Source organism: Pleurodeles waltl, chromosome 3_1 (genome assembly GCF_031143425.1).
Source record: "Pleurodeles waltl isolate 20211129_DDA chromosome 3_1, aPleWal1.hap1.20221129, whole genome shotgun sequence".
NCBI lineage: Eukaryota > Metazoa > Chordata > Amphibia > Caudata > Salamandridae > Pleurodeles > Pleurodeles waltl.
Window position 1 is genome coordinate 1,113,194,592 of NC_090440.1, and position 21,963 is coordinate 1,113,216,554.

Genomic DNA, 21,963 nt, shown 5'->3' on the forward strand with positions numbered 1-21,963 from the left:
TTGTCAGAACAGTGCCCATGGAGCTCGCTCCCTCGCCGCGTTCGTCGTTTTGAGCCCAACTCCCGGCTTCCAGGTTTAAAGGGCCATCACGGCCCGACCTCGAGAGGAATCCAGCCCACGAACGGGGCTTGAGCGGTCCTGCTGCTCGCTCCGTACTTCTCCTGTTACGCGGCGCTTTTCGAGCTGCCGCAAGCCGACATTTCACTAACGACCTCCGTTTGTAGGCAGGCTCTGCCTGACAGCTAGCAGTTCCTTCTCCGTGGTGTGCGGTCCGTGCCACAGAACCGACTGCCGCCGTGGGATTCCGGGTGGGCGGGGCAAGCAAGCCTCGCACTCACTCAGCAGCCATATTGCTCCCCTGCACTTCCAAATTTGGAGGAGGTTAGTCCATGCCTCCCCTCTCAAACAGTAAACCTGTGCACCATGTGAACTGCAGCTGCTAGGGCTTTTGTGCACTTTTGTAAGGAATTCTTCATGCAAAGCCTAGCCCAGGTCCCCAGCACTCCATCCTGCATTGTTCAACTACTGAGTTTACCTCCGGCTTCGTGGGACCCTCTTTTGTAGTGTTGAGACAACCACTGTGCTCAGTCTTCTTGAACCCGTTTTCAAGGACTTCTGCAGGTGCTGCCATCATGTGCGTGGGCTCTCTGTGTTGCTGAGTGCCCCCTCTGTTTCCTCTCCCAAGTGGCGACATTCTGGTCTTTCCTGGGCCCAGCCAGAACCCTCTCTCTTCAACTGCGACCTTTGCAGCTAGCAAGGCTTGTTTACGGTCTTTATCCAAGGAAACATGCTGCGTCCTTGAGAACTCCATGGGACATCTTCTGCACAAAGGAGAAGTTCCTAGCACCTTTTGTTGTTGCAGAATCTTCAGCTTCTTCTATCCAGAAGCAGCCATTTTGCACCTTCATCCGGGGTTTAGTGGGCTCCTGCCCCCCCTGGACACTTTCACAACTCTTGGACTTGGTCCCCTTCCTTTGCAGGTCCTTAGGGTCCAGGAATCCATCTCCAGTGCTGTGCAGTCTGTTGTGGACTTCACAGAATCCTCTATCACAAGTTTAGTGTGTTTCTGGGGAAGTATTGTCACTTTACTCCTACTTTTCAGGGTTTTGGGGTGGGGTATCTTGGACACCCTTAGTGTTTTCTTACACTCCCAGCAACCCTCTACACACTATACTAGCCTAGGGGTCCATTTGTGGTTCACATTCCACTTTTAGAGTATATGGTTTGTGTTGCCCCTAGGCCTATTGATCCGATTGTATTCTACAGTGATTGCACTAGTGTAGGAGGCTGGACTGGCTTGTAGTGAGTACCAAGGGGTACTTGCACCTTGCACCAGGCCCAGTTATCCCTTATTAGTGTATAGGGTGTCTAGCAGCTTAGGCTGATAGATAATGGTAGCTTAGCAAAGCAGCTCAGGCTGAACTAGGAGACGTGTGAAGCTACTACAGTACCACTTAGTGTCATATGCACAATATCATAAGAAAACACAATACACAGTTATACTAAAAATAAAGGTACTTTATTTTTATGACAATATGCCAAAGTATCTTAGAGTGTACCCTCAGTGAGAGGATAGGAAATATACACAAGATATATATACACAATAGCAAAAATATGCAGTATAGTCTTAGAAAACAGTGCAAACAATGTATAGTTACAATAGGATGCAATGGGGAAACATAGGGATAGGGGCAACACAAACCATATACTCCAAAAGTGGAATGTGAACCACGAATGGACCCCAAACCTATGTGACCTTGTAGAGGGTCGCTGGGACTATTAGAAAATAGTGAGAGTTAGAAAAATAACCCTCCCCAAGACCCTGAAAAGTGAGTGCAAAGTGCACTAAAGTTCCCCTAAGGACAAGATAGTCGTGTTAGAGGGAAAATGCAAGGAAAACACAAATCAGCAATGCAACAACGATGGATTCCTGACTGAGGGTACCTGTGGAACAAGGGGACCAAGTCCAAAAGTCACAAGCAACTCGGAGATGGGCAGATGCCCAAGAAATGCCAGCGGTTGGTGCAAAGAAGCTCTTACTAGGCTGAAGAACTGTGAATACTGCAGGAACGACAAGGGCTAGAGACTTCCCCTTTGGAGGATGGATCCCCCACGCCTTGGAGAGTCGTGCAGAAGTGTTTTCCCGCCGGATGGACGCCAACAAGCCTTGCTACACGCAAATCGTGCGTTTGGCGTTTTTGGACGCTGCTGGGGCCCAGGAGGGACCAGGAGGTCGCAAATTGGACCTGCAGAGAGAGGGGACGTCGAGCAAGACAAAGAGCCTTCACTGAAGCAGGTAGCACCCGGAAAAGTGCCAGAAACAGGCACTACGAGGATGCGTGAAACGGTGCTCGCCGAAGTTGCACAAAGGAGTCCCACGTCGCCGGAGACCAACTTAGAAAGTCGTGCAATGCAGGTTAGAGTGCCGTGGACCCAGGCTTGGCTGTGCACGAAGGATTTCCGCCGGAAGTGCACAGGGGCCGGAGTAGCTTGCAAAGTCGCGGTTCCCAGCAATGCAGCCCAGCGAGGTGAGGCAAGGACTTACCTCCACCAAACTTGGGCTGAAGAGTCACTGGACTGTGGGGGTCACTTGGACGGTGTCGCTGGATTCGAGGGACCTCGCTCGTCGTGCTGAGAGGAGACCCAAGGGACCGGTAATGCAGCTTTTTGGTGCCTGCGGTTGCAGGGGGAAGATTCCGTCGACCCACGGGAGATTTCTTCGGAGCTTCAGGTGCAGAGAGGAGGCAGACTACCCCCACAGCATGCACAAGCAGGAAAACAGTCGAGAAGGCGGCAGGATCAGCGTTACAGAGTTGCAGTAGTCGTCTTTGCTACTATGTTGCAGGTTTGCAGGCTTCCAGCGCGGTCAGCGGTCGATTCCTTATCAGAAGGTGAAGAGGGAGATGCAGAGGAACTCGGCTGAGCTCATGCATTCGTTATCTGAAGTTTCCCCAGAAACAGAGACCCTAAATAGCCAGAAAAGAGGGTTTGGCTACCTAGGAGAGAGGAAAGGCTACTAACACCTGAAGGAGCCTATCAGCAGGAGTCTCTGACGTCACCTGGTGGCACTGGCCACTCAGAGCAGTCCAGTGTGCCAGCAGCACCTCTGTTTCCAAGATGGCAGAGGTCTGGAGCACACTGGAGGAGCTCTGGACACCTCCCAGGGGAGGTGCAGGTCAGGGGAGTGGTCACTCCCCTTTCCTTTGTCCAGTTTCGCGCCAGAGCAGGGGCTAAGGGGTCCCTGAACCGGTGTAGACTGGCTTATGCAGAATTGGGCACATCTGTGCCCAACAAAGCATTTCCAGAGGCTGGGGGAGGCTACTCCTCCCCTGCCTTCACACCATTTTCCAAAGGGAGAGGGTGTCACACCCTCTCTCAGAGGAAGTTCTTTGTTCTGCCATCCTGGGCCAGGCCTGGCTGGACCCCAGGAGGGCAGCTGCCTGTCTGAGGGGTTGGCAGCAGCAGCAGCTGCAGAGAAACCCCAGGAAGGGCAGTCTGGCAGTACCAGGGTCTGTGCTACAGACCACTGGGATCATGGAATTGTACCAACAATGCCAGGATGGCATAGAGGGGGCAATTCCATGATCATAGACATGTTACATGGCCATATTCGGAGTTACCATGGTGAAGCTACATATAGGTAGTGACCTATATGTAGTGCACGCGTGTAATGGTGTCCCCGCACTCACAAAGTTCAGTGAATTGGCTCTGAACAATGTGGGGGCACCTTGGCTAGTGCCAGGGTGCCCTCACACTAAGTAACTTTGCACCTAACCTTTACCAGGTAAAGGTTAGACATATAGGTGACTTATAAGTTACTTAAGTGCAGTGTAAAATGGCTGTGAAATAACGTGGACGTTATTTCACTCAGGCTGCAGTGGCAGGCCTGTGTAAGATTTGTCAGAGCTCCCTATGGGTGGCAAAAGAAATGCTGCAGCCCATAGGGATCTCCTGGAACCCCAATACCCTGGGTACCTCAGTACCATATACTAGGGAATTATAAGGGTGTTCCAGTAAGCCAATGTAAATTGGTAAAAATGGTCACTAGCCTGTCAGTGACAATTTGGAAAGAAATGAGAGAGCATAACCACTGAGGTTCTGATTAGCAGAGCCTCAGTGAGACAGTTAGGCACCACGCAGGGAACATATACATGCACACCTATGAGCACTGGGGCCCTGTGTGACAGGGTCCCAGTGACACATACATATAGGCCACAAACCTATGAGCACTGGGGTCCTGACTAGCAGGATCCCAGTGACACATAACAACCATACTGAAAACATAGTGTTTTCACTATGAGCACTGGGGCCTAGCCATCAGGATCCCAGTGAGACAGTGAAAACAGTGACAAACATCCTGACATACACTCACAAACAGGCCAAAAGTGGGGGTAACAAGGCTAGAAAGAGGCTACCTTCTCACAACTAGTTTTCTAACTGTGTACTTACCTGGGTTTGGTTTGTGTGTATATTTTGTGTATTTTACTTACCTCCCAAGAGAGTATATCCTCTGAGATATATTTGGCACATTGTCACTAAAATAAAGTTCCTTTATTTTTAGTAACTCTGAGTATTGTGTTTCTGATTATATAGTATCTATATGATGTAAGTGCTATGGTAGGAGCTTTGCATGTCTCCTAGATCAGCCTAAGCTGCTCTGCTATAGCTACCTCTACCAGCCTAAGCTGCTAGAAAACTACTAATCTACTAATAAGGGATAACTGGACCTGGCACAAGGTGTAAGTACCATCAGATACCCACTATAAGCCAGGCCAGCCTCCTACAATGGGACTCTCTGAATAACTCAGAAGGAGATGGGATGTCCTCCTGCCATTCTTCCTTTTTACCTACAGGGAGGTACCCCAAAGAAGTGGGCTGCAGCCCCTTTGAACTCCTATTTGGTCACCCTGTTAGGGGGTTCCCGTGTTCTTGTCAAAGAGGGGTGGGAGCAACCCTTGAAGCCCCCTAAACAAGACTTTGTGGATTATGTGCTTGGCCTAAGATCAAGAATGGCTGAGTACATGAAAAAGCCACTAAAAACCTCCACGCCAGCCAAAAGCTTCAAAAGCAAGGGCATGACCAGAAGGCTGTCCCGACTGAGAACCACCCAGGAAAGAAGGTGTGCATTTTGGAGCCTGTGGCACCAAGGGCACTCCAAGACAAATGGAGTGGACCACATCTTATTGTAGAAAAGAAGGGTGAGGTCACCTATTTGGTAGACCTTGGCACTGCAACAAGTCCCCGCCGGGTACTTCATGTCAACCTCCTTAAACTCTACTATGATAGGGCTGATTTGACCCTACTCATGGCCACAGATGAGGGGCAGGAAGAAGAGAGTGACCCTCTCCCTGACCTTCTTCTACAACACTGAAGCTGATGTCTTAGTGGAAGGAGTTGTACTTGCAGACTGCCTCACAGCAGAGCAGAGGGAGGACTGTAAGAGTTTACTAGGCCAATTTTCTGAACTCTTCTCACTCACACCTTGAACAACTGCGTGGTGTGAACATACCATTGATACTGGAGACAGTTTGCCTGTCAAAAGTAATATTTATAGGCCACCTGACCATGTCAATGACTGTATTAAATCTGAGGTTCAGAAAATGTTGGACCTAGGTGTTATTGAACACTCAGACAGCCCATGGGCCACCCAAGGAGTGCTTGTTCCAAAACCTCATAGTAAAGCTGGAAAGAGAGAAATGAGGTTCTGTGTAGATTACAAAGGGCCCAATACAGTTACAAAAAGAGATGCTCACCCTATACCCACTATGTAAACACAAATGGTCAAATAGGAGGAAAAAATAAAACAATTCACATCCAATGAAACTATAAATCAGTAATTGGGATTGCACTTTAATTACACGATTAATTATTTAATTCTACTTTTCCAACATCAAGTAAAGTCAAAAAGTGGTTCACAGAAACAATCATACAAAAAGACAAATAACCATCAATACATATATACAAGGTCCTTCACAGCACTCCATAATTTAAATCAATGTGGCTGTGTTAATTAATAATAACAATAATCCACATATCAGAGATGGTTGCCTAATTAATCACATCTCTAGTCTTTTTTTGTTTTCCATCATTGTTTAAAAAGAGATGTTATCCAAGATACTTAAAGGTCAAATCAATTTTCCTTGCAACCTCTCTAATTATAAGATTGACGCATTTGGGCCCCGTATCATATGGGCCTCTTCAGGACTAGCGGAGAGGTAAGTGCCTGATAAATACAAACAATACACATTACTCCCTCAAATCTTATCTGAACCTTAAAACCCTTCACCGTGAGGAAATAAACTAATAATTGCAAATAAAATATTTCTTCCCATTCCATGGTGTCTACTACACCCCACCAGTTTGATGACTTAATGGTTAATCATGCAGTACATCATGTCAAAACTCCAATCAAGAAGCACATTTTATGCAAAGTGCAACTATAAATATATGTTAGAAGCAGCCATTTTCACCTCCTCATGTGAAATCAAGTCTTATGTATACCTTAACCGATGTGCTCAAACGTTGCATGTTGTCCCGACTCTCCTGTCTTGAATAGATTTACTTAAATCAAGTTATTGTTTCCTGACAAAATAATCATTATTGAACCAATTGCAAGTCAATAAGTCTTGTAAGGACTCCCTTACCCAACACTACTTTTTCGTTCTCGTAACCTGTGCAACTCTCCTCCGGGCGGTTCTCGAGCTGCCGCTTCACAAGTTCCGGACGCGTAATGCCGATGGCTGGATTTGCGGTGGCCATTTTGAAAAGGGTGCTAAAATCTAAACATCTCAAATGTGGTGGCCATCTTTAAACACGCCTGATCCTTATCTTTAAACTCTGGCCGGCTTGTCAGTACTGCCTTTAACTGACGCTTATTGCTACTTATACTGATTTCAAAAGCGTGCTTGTCAAGCTGCCACTTGTCGCTGCTGAACGCATTATATCTAATAACTGAGTTACGGCGGCAGATATATAACAAGCATTTGCAATGCAATGGGTCTCGCATTGGCGTAAGTTAGAACTATTGGCGTTGTAAATTCATAGCTGGACTTTTTTTGCCACATAAATTGATCATACCTGCCTCATAATTTGGTCTTTCCCTACATATAATTCCAGTGGCCCTCCATATAGCTAAAGCGCTTCCATTTTTCTTCTTCCTGTAACTGCAGCCAAAAATGATGTTGCCATTTAGCATCTTAATTTAAACCTGCCATGCTAATTCCAATAGAATACTACTTTCACCACCCCACCATCAGAGTTGCTGGCTTGCTAACACAATCCCCCCTAAAAAAAAGACACAAGAGAGGATCCCCCTCAAAATAGACAGCAGCTCCAAGGTCGGCAGCTCAGGCCATTGAGCCACATCCTCGCATCTACACCCCATCCTGATCTATTGACATTAACAAAGCAGTTTGCGCCTCCCTCGCTCACTTCTAGGCACTGATAATGAAGCAAGCACACACACATGCAGTGTGCAGTGGCTTTACCGTCGGTAACTATGGAAAGACTTTTCGTTCCGTGTACACTAAATGAAATGCTAATACGTGCATACCACTGCGTGCATTCGATTTGGAAAACTAGACTTGAGAAGTAGTTAATGGGTGCCATTAAATTCTGCAGGTTAGCTTTAATTTGCGTGTTATTTGCATGGCCTTAAACGTATAATAGCATCAAAAAATGAAAGCTGGGCCACAATGGGATAATATTTAATGAGTGCATTACTGTAGATGAATTTCTGATGCTTGAAATTCCTATGACCAGACTGCCATGCGAGCTGCCCTCTCCAACCCACTGCACAACACGTGCATTTAACACCTCGGACTAAAAGTGTCAAATCTTGCTAGAGAACGTGAGACATGGCCACATTTTATTTCATTAACTGCTTTGTTATAAACCTCCCAAAATATCTAAATTCCGATCAGAGGTGTGTAACATGTCAAATAAAGCATGTTGTATAATGTTTTTCTAAACATGAAGATTTTACGAGCTATTGTATACATCCATATGTCTGTGAATATTCAAGTCAATTACACCATACTACCTTTACATACACAAGCCACGTGTTCTATGTACAGGATACACTTGTTGGCATGCTGTTTAGCTGTGGCATTGTTGATTGGTTGTAAACGGTGCCCACGGCGTCAGACTGGGTAAAGAAACCTTCTTTGCACACTCCCTCCTCTCACTGGGGGTGCACCAGCATCAGCCATAAACTCCGCTGTCAGAAGCGCCACCGAGGCAAGGCCCCCCCCCGATCTACAGACAACCTGTGTGAGAGCTGAACAAGGCACCGGATTACTGTTTGTGGACGAAGGGACGGGCTCGGTGCATGCACAAGGGCACACATGGCGGCACATACAGTGCTGCGCACCACTGCTTCTGTTCACAGTGTCTCTGCATTATTGTACTGTCTATACACGGGGCAGGCTGGGTGCGTGCACAAGGGCACACATGGCGGCACATACAGTGCTGTGCACCACTGCTTCTGTTCATACTGTCTCTGCATTATACTTTCTATAAACGGGGCAGGCTCGTGCGTGCACCAGGGCACATATGGTGACACATACAGCGCTGTGCACCACTGCTCCTGTTCACACTGTCTCTGGTTACTTCACTGTTTCTGGAAGATAGATTGGGCTCGGTGCGTGCATCAGAGCACACATTGCGCAGTGAACAGGAAGATGATGTAATCAGCTGTTTCATTAGAAAATCAACTCAAGGCAGACTGCAGGCATCGCAAACAAGGCAGCACAACAGAAATGTGATTCTCCCAGGGACTCCCACTGTAAGGCACAGCAGCATATCCACACGGGTGAGACCCCACTTACACTGCTTGTCTACAGATGATAACCAGACCTACAGCATGGTAAACAAACCCCATCCACCTTTCATTCACAACGCGTTTCCACTAAAAGGTTATTTTAATGAGCTGCAGGAGCATTTGTATGTTACAATAACAATTGTGCTGCACGGATCCGACCTCTTCCGCTCACCTTTACTATTTAATTGCCATACGACATTCGCATGAGCGGGAAGGAAAGACATAGAAGAAAAACGCATCGGATCTCGCGTTTGCTCATGTTAGAGCTGATCGCGTTAAACTCCTAACCCGACTTTTCACCTATCAGGCAAAAGTGCATTTACATACATAACCCGAAAAAGTGAAATCAAGTATGTAAAGTGCTCGACTTCTGCCAAGCGAGATCGGGCTCGTAAATTAGAGAAAAAAAAGTCCAGGAGCCCGATGGAAAACAGCGAGCCTCGCATGTTTTCTGTACTTGGTCGCTGCGCTGGAGGAGGGCTAGCCACTGGAAAAAGCATGACATATGCGTGCCTTCGACTAATGAAAGCTAGCAGATTTTATTAGCCAAGCCCACGAACCAATAAAAAACACTGACGTGAAGTTGACAGGGCTCCGAGCCCTTTTCTAAATACAAAAGAGTCTCCCTGCTAAACGCATGCGCGAGCGCATGCAACGCAGGCTCGACCCTAAAAAAGGGGATCAAACCTTAGTATCTCAAACATGGAGGCCATCTTAATACTCATATGGCCTTATCTTGAGCAATGGCCTCTGTCACAAGAGCTATCTATAACCACCCACTACATCATATTCTAAGAGCATACATATTCCTCAGACTCTAAAAGAAGTGCATCTTTTTCCTACGGGAGAAACACATTCTTGCTTGTCTAACAAATGTTTTCTAGGAACGGTTAGGTGTTGTCTCAGTCGGTCTTATTATGCTTATTTTGGCTGCCATCTTAAACAATCTCACATTTTCCCTTCTGAGAATGAAATCATATAAGTGTATGGCTTAACACCAGATATTGACCCAAAATGATTTCCCGATGTTCCTGTAATAGTTTGCACAACGTGTCTATTAAACAACCTTATTCTTAAGAACACCCGAAAGAACGTATATATATATATATATATATATATATATATATATATATATATATATATATATATATATATACACATATAACTGTGTGATCTACTTGACATTGCATCATTTAGTCACTATTTTACCAATATAAAAGTTCTACCAAGGTTGAAGTCTTCTTAAATCAGAGCCCACATTTCGTCCAGATCATTTAGGCCTTGTCTTGCTGTTCCATACTTCTCCATTAGTCTTGCCTCCATTCTGATCAGGTTTGTAGAAATCGAATGTCCATCATTTTTTTAATGTACCACCTGTAGTACTGTCCACCAGATTTCGTCTGGTTTATAATTCAATTCGAAATAATGTTCAACCAACAGTGCATTTCTAATTAGGCATTTGATTCTAGATCTATGTTGCAAGATTCTAGTTTTTACTAGCTGTGATGTTTGTCCAATATATACCAAATCACATGGACATTTAATACAGTCGACCACATTCTTAGTATTACAATTAGAAAAACTTATTTGATGGTGCACAAAACCATTCACCCATAGCTCTTAAGTATCAATCATAAATTGACATGGTATACAGTTTTTGCATTTATAGTGGCCCTGTAAAGGAGAAAGTTGGAGCATTGTTCTTACATCTTTCTTCTTTTCTACAGGGTACAATGCTTTTACCCAATATTCCTTTAAATTCTGTGCTTTTTTTAAAGAAAATAAAGGTTTCTGAATTCCTAATCGACTCACAGGTATTACTAGAACATCTGAAGAACAATACGATACCATTAGGTGCTCTTTTTTAAAGAAACTAAAGGTTTCCCAATTCCTAATTGACTCAATGTTCTCCAATTTCTTTCAATAATTGATTTTATTTTCTTGGCTTTGGGACTATAAGTAATTACGCCTGTCAAAGGATTGTCTTGTTTTCTTTGTTTAGGAGTCAATAGAGATTCTTTAGGGGTGAACAATGTTCTTTTGGAAGCTACCTTTACTAATTTTTTGGACATCCTCTATTAACTAATTTGTTGATCAGCTCACTCGCATTGTCGAAATAATCATCTCTGTTGCTACAATTCCTTCTGATCCGTAAAAATTGACCATAGGGTAGATTTTCTTTAAGTGTTCTTGGGTGACTGCTGTAAAAATTTAACAAAGTATTGCGATTGGTCGTTTTTTTTATATAAACTAACTTCTAAATGGCCTTCTTTTAAAAAAATCCATACATTTAAAAAATTAATTTTCTTGACGTCATTGTTCATTGTTAACTTAAAATCTACTGTACATTGATTAAGCCATTCATGAAAGGTTGACAGAGCTTCCTTCTCTCCTTCCCAGATCATTAATTGGTCATCTATATATCTGAACCATTTCCTGGTGTTCTTTATAAAAGGGTTCAAGTTATCATACACCCACTTCTTCTCGAGACAATCCATTACCAAATTTGCTATCTCTGGAGCAAAGCTGCAACCCATAGCTACTCCTTTAGTTTGTAAGTACATGATCTCTTTGTACCTAAAAAAAATATTTTTTAAACACAGAATAGCTAGGTCAGTGAGAAATTCAGTAGGAATATTGATTGGAGGCGGTTGTGTTTCTAATACCTGCCTGATCACCTCAATGGCCTCATCTTGGGGAATGTTTGTATAGAGAGCTTTAACACCAAAAGCCACCAAGATCTGATTATCTTCATTAAATGGTCGATCTTCAGTTTTATTAATGATGTCCTTCAAATCTCCGACATAAGCCCGAGTTTGGGCTACAAAAGGTTTTAAAAAGGTATCCACATATTGAGCCAAGGGCTCTAAGAAAGAGCCACATGCTGATACGATGGGTCTCCATGGGGGATTCTCCAAATGTTTATGAATTTTCGGTAAAATATAAAAACTGGATATTCAACCATCACTTTGATTAAAAAAAATCAAATTATTTTCTACATAACCATCTATTATCCAGAGCTTTCCTAGTAATAAACTCAATTCTATGCTGCACATCTCAAGAGAGATCTTTGTTGATGGCCCGATAGTGTTCTGCATTATTTAACTACCTCATCACTTCCTGGTCATACTGTTATTTTTTCTGGACAACTATTCCACCACCTTTATCCGCTGGTTTTATAATAATGTCCTGGTTGTTGGCCAGACTTCGAATAGCCTCCTTCTCTGTCTTTGTGCAATTTTGTCTAAAGTAAATCTTTTTGGTGTGAAGGTTATCTATGTCTTTCAAAACTACGTCTTCAAAGACTGTTATTTCCCTAGGCATATCATTCTTTTCTGGACAGAAGGAAGATCTGGGTCTCAGGCCGCTAAAATTCTCTTCTGTCTCTGTGTGAGAGTCTGTGAAAAAAACTTTTAATCTAAGTTTACTTAAGAATCTCAGAACTTCTATCTTACTCTCCACCGGGTCCTGATTTCTAAGCGGTACAAAAAACAGTCCTTTACTCATAATTTGAATTTTTTAAATGGTCGGGGAATATGTGGACAGATTATATATCGGAATAGGATCTTTACTGGTGTTTAATGCCTGTATGTCCGCCTCCGCATCCGAAAGATCCCATGTTCTTGATCTTGACCTCTCTGAGTACCTCCTCCCCTTCCCCGGCGGCTGCCTCTGCCGAAAAAAGGTTGCCCCCTCAATGTATTGTGGATTAGGGAGGGATTGTCCTTGATTTTCTTGCTCAGAATCTGAAGAAGTATCTGAAAATGTAATGAATCTCCTCCGAGATCTTGTCTGGTATTGGAGATTCAAAGTGCTCGGATTGTTATTCTTATAAAAATCTTCTTTCAAGTATGGGTAAGTACTTGTTATATTGAAATGTCTGATGTCTTTCGCCACTTTAGTAATTTTTTAATTCACTGTATGATTTTTAAATTCTATGATTGTTTTGTTCACATTATCTAAGAGTTGTTTTACATGTTGTATAGTATTATCGTTAGCAATTTCCTGTTCTAACTCTTCAATTTCCTTCAACTCAGCTTCACTGATCCTTAATGCCGTTTCCACCGATAACGCTAACCAGTCTCTAGAACATTTGGTACCTACTCCACTGAATTGGGATGAATAGGTTTTCATCAAAAATAAATATGACTGGTATGTTCTTCACTTGCAATCCTAATGGTATTGTATTGTTCTTCAGATGTTCTAATAATACCTGTGCGTCGATTAGGAATTCAGAAACCTTTATTTTCTATCAAAAAAGCACAGAATTTAAATGAATATTTGGTAAAAGCATTGTACCCTGTAGAAAAGAAGAAAGATGTAAGAACGATGCTCCAACTTTCTCCTTTACAGGGACACTATAAATGCAAAAACTGTATACCATGTCAATTTACGATTGATACTTAAGAGCTATGGGTGAATGGTTTTGTACACCATCAAATACGTTTTTCTAATTGTAATAATAATAACGTGGTCTACTGTATTAAATGTCCATGCGATTTGGTATATATTGGACAAACATCATAGCCAGTAAAAACTAGAATCTTGCAACCAAGATCTAGAATCAGATGCACAATTAGAAATGCACCATTGGTTGAACATTATTTCGGATTGAATCATAAACCAGAAGAAATATGGTGGACAGTACTACAGGTGGTACATTAAAAGAATTATGGCCGAACGATTTGTACAAACCTGATCACAATTGAGGCAAGAGTAATGGAGAAGTATGGAACAGCAAGACAAGGTCTGAATGATCTGGATGAAATGTAGACTCTGATTTAAGAAGACTTCAAACCTTGGTAGAAATTGTTTTATTGGTAAAATAGTGACTTAATAATGCAATGTCAAGTAGATCACACTGTTATATGTGATATATACATGTTCTTTCAGGTGTTCTTAAGAATAAGGTTGTTTAATAGACACGTTGTGCAAACTATTACAGGAACATCAAAAATTATTTTGGGTCAATATCTAGTTTTAAGCCATACACTTATATGATTTCATTCTCAGAAGGTAAAATGTGAGGTTGTTTAAGATGGCAGCCACAATAAGCATAATAAGACTGAGTAAGACAACACCTAAGCTTTCCTAGAAAACATTTGTTAGACAAGCAAGAATGTTTTTCTCCTGCAGGAAAAAGGTGCAATTCTTTTGGAGTCTGAGGAACATATATGCTCTTAGAATATGATGTAGTGGGTGGTTATAGATACCTCTTATGAGGCAGGCCTTTGCTCAAGATAAGGCCATATGAGTATTAAGATGGCCGCCACGTTTGAGATACTAAGGTTTGATCCCCTTTTTTTATAAATTTGCCGCCGTAACTTAGTTATTAGATATAATGCGTTCAGCAGCGACAAGTGGCAGCTTGACAAGCCCGCTTTTGAAAGCGGTATAAGTAGTGATAAGTGTCAGTTAAAGGGAGTACTGACAAGCCGGCCAGTGTTTACAGATAAGGATCAAGCGTGTTTAAAGATGGCCGCCACATTTGAGATGTTTAGACTTTAGCCCCCTTTTCAAAATGGCCGCCGCAATTCCAGCTATTGGCATTACACATCCGGACCTTGTTAAGCGGCAGCCCGAGAGGCGCCCGGAGGAGAGTTGCACAGGTTGCGAGAACGCAAAAAGTAGCGTCGGATAAGTGAGTACTTACAAGTCTTATGGACTTGCAATTGGTTTAATAATGATTATTTTGTCAGGAAGCAATAACTTGATTTATGTACCTCTATTCAAGACAGGAGTGTCGGGTCAACATGCGACGTTTGAACACATCGGTTAAGGTATAGATGAGACTTGATTTCACATGAGGAGTTGAAAATGGCTGCTTCTAACATATATTTATAGTTGCACTTTGCATAAAATGGGCTTCTTTGTCTTTTTGTATAATTGCTTCTGTGAACCATTTTTTGACTATCCTTGATGTTGGAAAAGCAGAATTTAATAATTAATCATGTAGTTACAGTGCAATCCCAATAATTGATTTATAGTTTCATTGGATGGGAATCAACGTTTGATTTTTTCCTACTATTTGACCATTTGTTTTTACATTTTGTGTATATCCCACCCAGGTATAGTAGGGTCATTTAGGTAGACCCCTTTGTCTTTTAGAGCACCCTATACCCAGGGCAGATATGCTCATAGATACACTGGCATCTGCCAAGTATCTAAGCACCTTTGATTTGGCTGCATGATATTGGCAGATCAAATTTTCAGAGGATGCTAAACTAAAAACAACATTTTCAACCATTGGAGGGCATTATCAATTCAGTTATGCCCTTTGGCACCTGCCACTTTCCAGAGGCTGTTGAACACAGTCCTCCAAGGTCTGGAAGCATTCAGTGCATCATATCTAGATGATACTGCTGTATTTAGCTCCACCTGGGATTACTTCCTGGTCCACCTGTGGAAGGTTTTGGAGGCCCTGCAAAAGGCATGCCTCACTATCAAGGCTTCAAAATGTCAGATAGGGCAGGGGAAAGTGGTTTATCTGGGCCACCTGGTAGGCGGAGAACAGATTGAACCACTACAGGGGAAGATACAGACTATTGTAGACTGGGCTCCCCTTACAACTCAAACCCAGATCAGAGCCTGGTCTCACTGGGTATTACAGGAGGTTCATTAAGAACTATGGCTCCTTTGTTGCCCCTCTTAAAAGGTGCCTAAAAAGGTGGGTGGACAGCCAGCTGTCAAAAGCTTTTGAGGAGCTTAAGCAGGCTATGTGTACTGCACCTGTCCTAAAAAGCCCAAATAACTAAAAAAAAAAAACATTGTCCACACAGATGTATCTGAACTGGGGGTTGGGGCAGTGCTTTCACAACTAAACTCAGAGGGCCAGGATCAACCTGTTGCTTTTATCAGTAGGAGGTTGACCCCTCGAGAAAAGCATTGGTCTGCCATAGAGCGGGAGGCCTTTGCTGTGGTCTGGACCCTGAAGAAATTGAGACCATACTTATTTGTTACTCACTTCATAGCTTAGACAGAACTCAAACCTCTCTTACGGTTAAAACAGATGAAAGGAGAAAACCCTAAATTGTTGAGATGATCCATTTCCCTACAGGTGATGGACTTTACAGTGGCACATAGACCTGGGAGTAACCACTCCAATGAAGATGGACTCTCAAGATATTTCCAATTAGACAATAAAGACTCATCTTGGCAAGGATGGCCTTATTGTGCCTCGTTTGGGGGGGGGGGGGGTTTGTAGGAAAGTACCATATTTCTGGGCATGTTACCTCCAATTTCTGTCAGTTTTTCAGTGTGTTTTTACTGTCTCACTGAGATCCTGCTAGCCATGACCCCACGGCTCATAGTTTCTAGCCTATCTGTGTTGTCAGTATGCTTTACTGTGTCACTGGAGTTCTGCTAACCAGAACTCCAGTGCTTATGCTCTCTCTGTATCCAAAATGAACGAGTTACTTACCTTCGGTAACGACTTTTCTGGTGGATACATTAGCTACCTGTGGATTCCTCACCTCATGAATACTCCCATGGCGCCAGCATTCTACGGAAATCTTCTTACTAGTCTCTGCACGTCGACGAGGACGTCACTGTCTCGCACGCGACGCCGTCTGACGTCATACAGGCAATAAGAGGTCCTCGACGACGTGCGGACGTCAGTACCAATCATTTTTTACGTGCATGAGAACAACCAGGCAATGCAATGAAAGAACAAAGCAACATCCATTATAATGTAAAAATACACCACATTGTATGAATAACTGTAATTCTTTTTATGTACATATATATATATATATATATATATAAAACTCTCTCTTTTAAAATATATACACACACCAAGTATATACATAAAGATATATAGACATATACCTACAAATATATAAATATATTATATATATACATCTATTGCACCCTCAAAGACCAAGAGGAGCACACTCAAGGATTACTTGGCAAGACCATAAAGGCAACGGGGAGGCGGGTGGGACCGTGAGGAATCCACAGGTAGCTAATGTATCCACCAGAAAAGTCGTTACCGAAGGTAAGTAACTCGTTCTTCTGATGGATACAACTACCTGTGGATTCCTCACCTCATGAATAGAGTCCCAAAGCAGTACCACGCCCGGCGGTGGGTGCCTAAATGGTCAAACCAAGAAATCCTGCAGCACTGACCGTGCAAAATGGCCGTCCCTTCTAACCTCAGAATCTAAACAGTAATGTTTTGCAAAAGTGTGAAGGGACGACCAAGTTGCGGCCTTGCAGATGTCGACCACAGGAACACCTCTGGCTAAGGCCGAAGTGGCCGACTTAGCTCTGGTGGAATGAGCTCTAATGCCCTCAGGAGGATCCTTCTTTGCCAAAGAGTAACATATTTTAATGCAAAGAACAACCCACCTGGATAGTGTTCTCTTGTGGACTGCCTTTCCTCTCCTCTTGCCCACGTATCCAATAAACAGCTGATCCTCCAGCCTGAAATCCTTTGTTCTATCGATAAAGAAGCTCAACGCTCTCTTTGGGTCCAGACGGTGCAGTCTTTCTTCCTCTTTGGAAGGATGAGGCGGAGGATAGAACGTGGACAAAGTAATTGCCTGAGCCAAATGGAAGGGTGAAACAACCTTCGGGAGGAAAGCAGCCTTGGTCCTCAACACCACCTTATCCCCATAAAAAGTTGTATAAGGGGGTTTTACTGATAAGGCCTGCAACTCACTCACTCTCCTTGCTGATGTTATAGCTATCAGGAAGACTGTTTTTAAAACCAAATACCTCAAGGGGCAAGAATGCATAGGTTCAAAAGGGGACCCCATAAGGAAAGTCAGGACTAAGGACAAATCCCATTGCGGCATAACGAATGGCTTTGGAGGATATTGATTTAGAAGACCTTTCAAGAATCTGATAACAATAGGGGATTTAAATAAAGATGGTTGGTCTGGAAGACATATGAAGGCTGACAAGGCCGATAAATAACCTTTAATGGTAGCCACTGCACAGCCTTTCTGCGCCAGAGATAGAGCAAAAGACAAAACGTCCGATAGATGAGCATGTAAAGGATCAATCTGCCTCTCTCCACACCACGCAACAAATTTAGACCACCTATTAGCGTAGATAGATTTAGTGGAGTGTCGCCTGGCCGCTAATATAACATCCACTACCTCAGGCGGGAGAGAGAAGGAACTCAGGTTGCCCCGTTCAATCTCCAGGCATGTAGGTGCAGACTCTGGAGGTTGGGGTGTAGAACCTGCCCCTGCGACTGTGAGAGGAGGTCTGCCCTGAAAGGGAGACGGAGCGGCGGGCACGTTGAGAGTTGGAGAAGGTCGGAGTACCACACCCTCCTTGGCCAATCCGGAGCTATTAAGATTACTAGAGCCCGGTCTTGGCGAATCTTCCTCAATACTCGAGGAATCAAGGGTATGGGAGGAAACGCGTAAAGCAACTGGCCGCACCAGGTCATTTGAAACGCGTCCCCCAACGCTTCCTGCATCGGATACTGAAGGCTGCAGAACAACGGACAATGCGCGTTCTCTCGAGTGGCGAACAGATCTACCCGAGGAAACCCCCACTTGTGGAAGATTAAACGGACTTGATCTGGATGGAGACGCCACTCGTGGTCTGCCGAGAAGTGGCGACTGAGACTGTCCGCACGCACGTTCAAGACTCCGGCCAGATGGTTTGCTATCAAGCAAATCCGATGGTCCTTTGCCCAGGACCATAGTCGAAGAGCTTCTCTGCAGAGAAGGTACGACCCCACTCCTCCCTGCTTGTTTATGTACCACATCGTGGTAGTATTGTCCGTTAGGACCTGTACCGACTGACCACGAAGGGAAGGGAGGAAGGCCTTGAGAGCCAGACGTACAGCCCGTAACTCTAACAGATTGATGTGAAAAATCTGTTCCTCTGGAGACCAAAGACCTTTGATCTCCAGATCCCCCAGATGAGCTCCCCACCCTAGAGTGGAAGCATCCGTTATGACTGTGGCCACTGGTGGCGACTGCTGGAACGGCTTTCCTTGTGAAAGATTGTTGCTTGCAATCCACCACTTCAAATCCACAGCAGCATCTCTGGAGATCTTGACAGTACCCTCTAGATCCCCTCTGTGTTGAGACCACTGCCTTCGGAGGCACCACTGAAGAGCCCTCATGTGCCAGCGAGCATGCATGACCAACAGAATGCAGGAGGCAAAAAGACCGAGCAGACGAAGGACCTTGAGGACTGGAACTACCGCTCCATTTCGAAACATTGGAACCAAATCCTGAATATCTTGAATCCGCTGAGGCGGAGGAAAGGCCCGACCCAATGTTGTATCCAGTACTGCCCCTATGAACAGGAGGCGCTGAGAGGGCTCCAGGTGAGATTTGGGCTCGTTCACCGAAAAGCCCAGGTCGAACAACAACTGGGTTGTTGACTGCAGATGACGCAACACAAGCTCCGGGGACTTGGCTTTGATCAACCAATCGTCCAAGTAAGGGAATACTGCTATCCCCTTCCTTCTGAGCTCTGCCGCAACCACCGACATCACCTTCGTGAAGACTCGAGGTGCTGAAGTAAGACCAAACGGAAGGACCGCAAACTGGTAGTGTTGCGATCCCACCACAAACCGGAGATACTTCCTGTGTGACTTGAGTATCGGGATATGAAAGTAAGCATCCTGCAAGTCGACAGACACCATCCAGTCTTCCATGTTCAACGCCAAAAGCACCTGTGCTAGGGTCAGCATCTTGAACTTTTCCTGCTTGAGGAACCAATTCAAGATCCTCAGGTCCAGAATTGGTCTCAAACGACCATCCTTCTTGGGAATCAGGAAATACCTTGAGTAAACTCCTTGACCCCTTTCCTGCTCCGGGACCAACTCCACCGCGCCCTTTAAAAGGAGGACTTCTACCTCCTGTTCTAGCAACAGGAGGTGTTCTTGTGAACAATACGAAGGGCGGGGCGGGATGAGGGGCGGAAACTCCCGAAAGGGAAGGGTGTAGCCTTTTCCCACAACACTGAGAACCCAAGTGTCCGACGTAACAGTCTCCCATTTGGTGAGAAAATGCTGTAATCTTCCCCCTACAGGAGAGGAGTGAGTGGGAAATGGTGGAAGCCTAAGGCTGCTTCCCCTGCTGCACCCCGCCAGAGGATGAGGAAGAGGCAGAGTGCTGCTGAGAGGCTCCCCTGGTGCGGACCCTACCCCTCCCCCTAAAAGATCTATAGGGGTGGGAAGAGGCAGGTTGCTGATATCTTCCCCGAAAGGAAGAGGAGGAAGAGCCACGCCCAAATCCACGAAACCTCCTGAAGAATCTGGAAGAGGCCGTGGAAGAAGGAGCTTGGAGTCCCAACGACTTAGCCGTGGCCCTGCTCTCCTTAAACCGTTCCAAGGCCGAATCAGCCTTAGCCCCAAACAGTTTGTCCCCATCAAACGGGAGATCCAACAATGTGGACTGTACATCTGGCGAAAAGCCCGAGTTACGGAGCCAGGCCTGTCTCCTTTCCACCACAGTTGTGCCCATTGCTCTGGCTACCGAGTCGGTGGTATCCAGTCCCGTCTGGATAATTTGGGTCGCAGCAGCCTGGGCATCAGAGACAAGATCCAAAAGACCCTGGGGAAGCTCTGTAAACGAAGAGGAGATGTCATCCATCAGAGCATGAATATACCTCCCCAGGATACAGGTCGCATTAGTGGCCTTTAACGCCAGACTGCAGGACGAAAAAATCTTCTTCGACTGCGCCTCTAGCTTTTTTGAGTCTCTGTCCCCAGGCACCGTCGGGAAAGAACCAGGCGCTGACTTGGACGAACAGGAGGCCTGCACTACCAAGCTCTCCGGCGTAGGGTGCCTAGATAGGAAACCAGGATCAGTTGGAGCCGTCCGATACCTCCTGGCCACGGCTCTGTGAACTGCTGGGGAAGATGCCGGCCTCTTCCACACCTCTAAAACCGGATCCAGCAGAGCGTCATTAAAAGGTAACAGAGGCTCCGCCGCGGCTGAGGCCGGATGCAACACCTCCGTCAAAAGGTTTTGTTTTGCCTCCACCACCGGCAAAGGCAGGTCCAAAAAACTAGCTGCCTTCCGTACCACTGTATGAAAGGAAGCAGCTTCCTCAGTATATTCCCCCGGGGACGAAAGGTCCCACTCAGGGGAAGTGTCCAGCCCACTGGCCGACTCCAGTCCACGCAGCCCATCACCCGAGTCCTCTAGCTCTCCTTCCTCTAGGGCTCGTTGGTACTCCTGCTCTTCTAGTACCCGGAGAGCACGTCTCCTCGAATGAAGTCGTTGTTCAATACGCGGAGTCGACAATGCCTCCGCCGAAGTCGAAGATCGGCGCCGATCTTCGGAAGCCACCGACGCCGCGTCCGGCGCCACATGTAACTTCGGCGCCGACGAAAGAGCAGCTGAAGCAGATGGACCCACCGGAGTCACAGGCCGAAATCCCGACGTCGACGGGATGGAAATCCCCGGGGCCAATCCTTCTGAAGCCACCGGAGCGGCCACCGGCGCCGACACTGGCGCCGAGCCCACGTTCCCAAACGGGAGAAAGGGCATAAAGGGTGCCGGCCGAAGAGGCGCAGGATCACCCAAAGAAAAGGCCAAGGGCCCAGCCGGAGCACCCCCTGGAGCCATCTGTTGGAAGATGGCATACATCGCATTCAAGAATGCGGAACTATCGGCTCCAGGGGTGGGAAAAGCCGGATACTGGGGTGCCTGTCTCGGAGGCGACCCCGACTCCGGCCTCGGCGTCTGCGCCGGAGAAAACACTTGAGGCTCCAATACCTCAATCACCGACGCCTGTCCAGGCGAAGTTGGTGACGCCGGAGAGGGCAACGGCGTCGAAGGATGCGGCGTCACCGTGGGGCTGACCTCCCATGTCTTTCGGCGCCGATCCGGAGACCTGGAACGAGCCTCCCTTGAATGACGCCGAGATTCTCTACGGCGCCGGGAGTCTCGATGACGCCGATGTTTTGGAGAAGACTTCTTGTGATGCTTCTCCTTTGACTTGGCCATAAACAGCTTCGCCTCACGTTCTTTAAGGGCCTTCGGATTCATGTGCTGACATGAATCACAAGTCGAGACGTCGTGGTCGGAGCTCAAACACCAAAGGCAATCGGAATGAGGATCCGTCACCGACATCTTGCCTCCACACTCACGACAAGGCTTAAATCCAGACTTTCTCTGCGACATTATTTCCACGGAGAAAGAGTACGCAGCAAGATA

The 21,963-nt window shown here is 45.5% G+C and overlaps 1 long non-coding RNA gene across 1 annotated transcript in view; it reads left to right on the top strand.

Moving 5' to 3' along the window:
• Positions 1–21,963, top strand: part of LOC138283320 (uncharacterized) — a 60,805-nt gene that overhangs the window by 27,398 nt on the left and 11,444 nt on the right. Inside the window, exon 3 of the long non-coding RNA XR_011201186.1 lies at positions 12,859–12,973. This is a non-coding gene — a long non-coding RNA (uncharacterized lncRNA). The remainder of the gene's footprint in view (positions 1–12,858; positions 12,974–21,963) is intronic.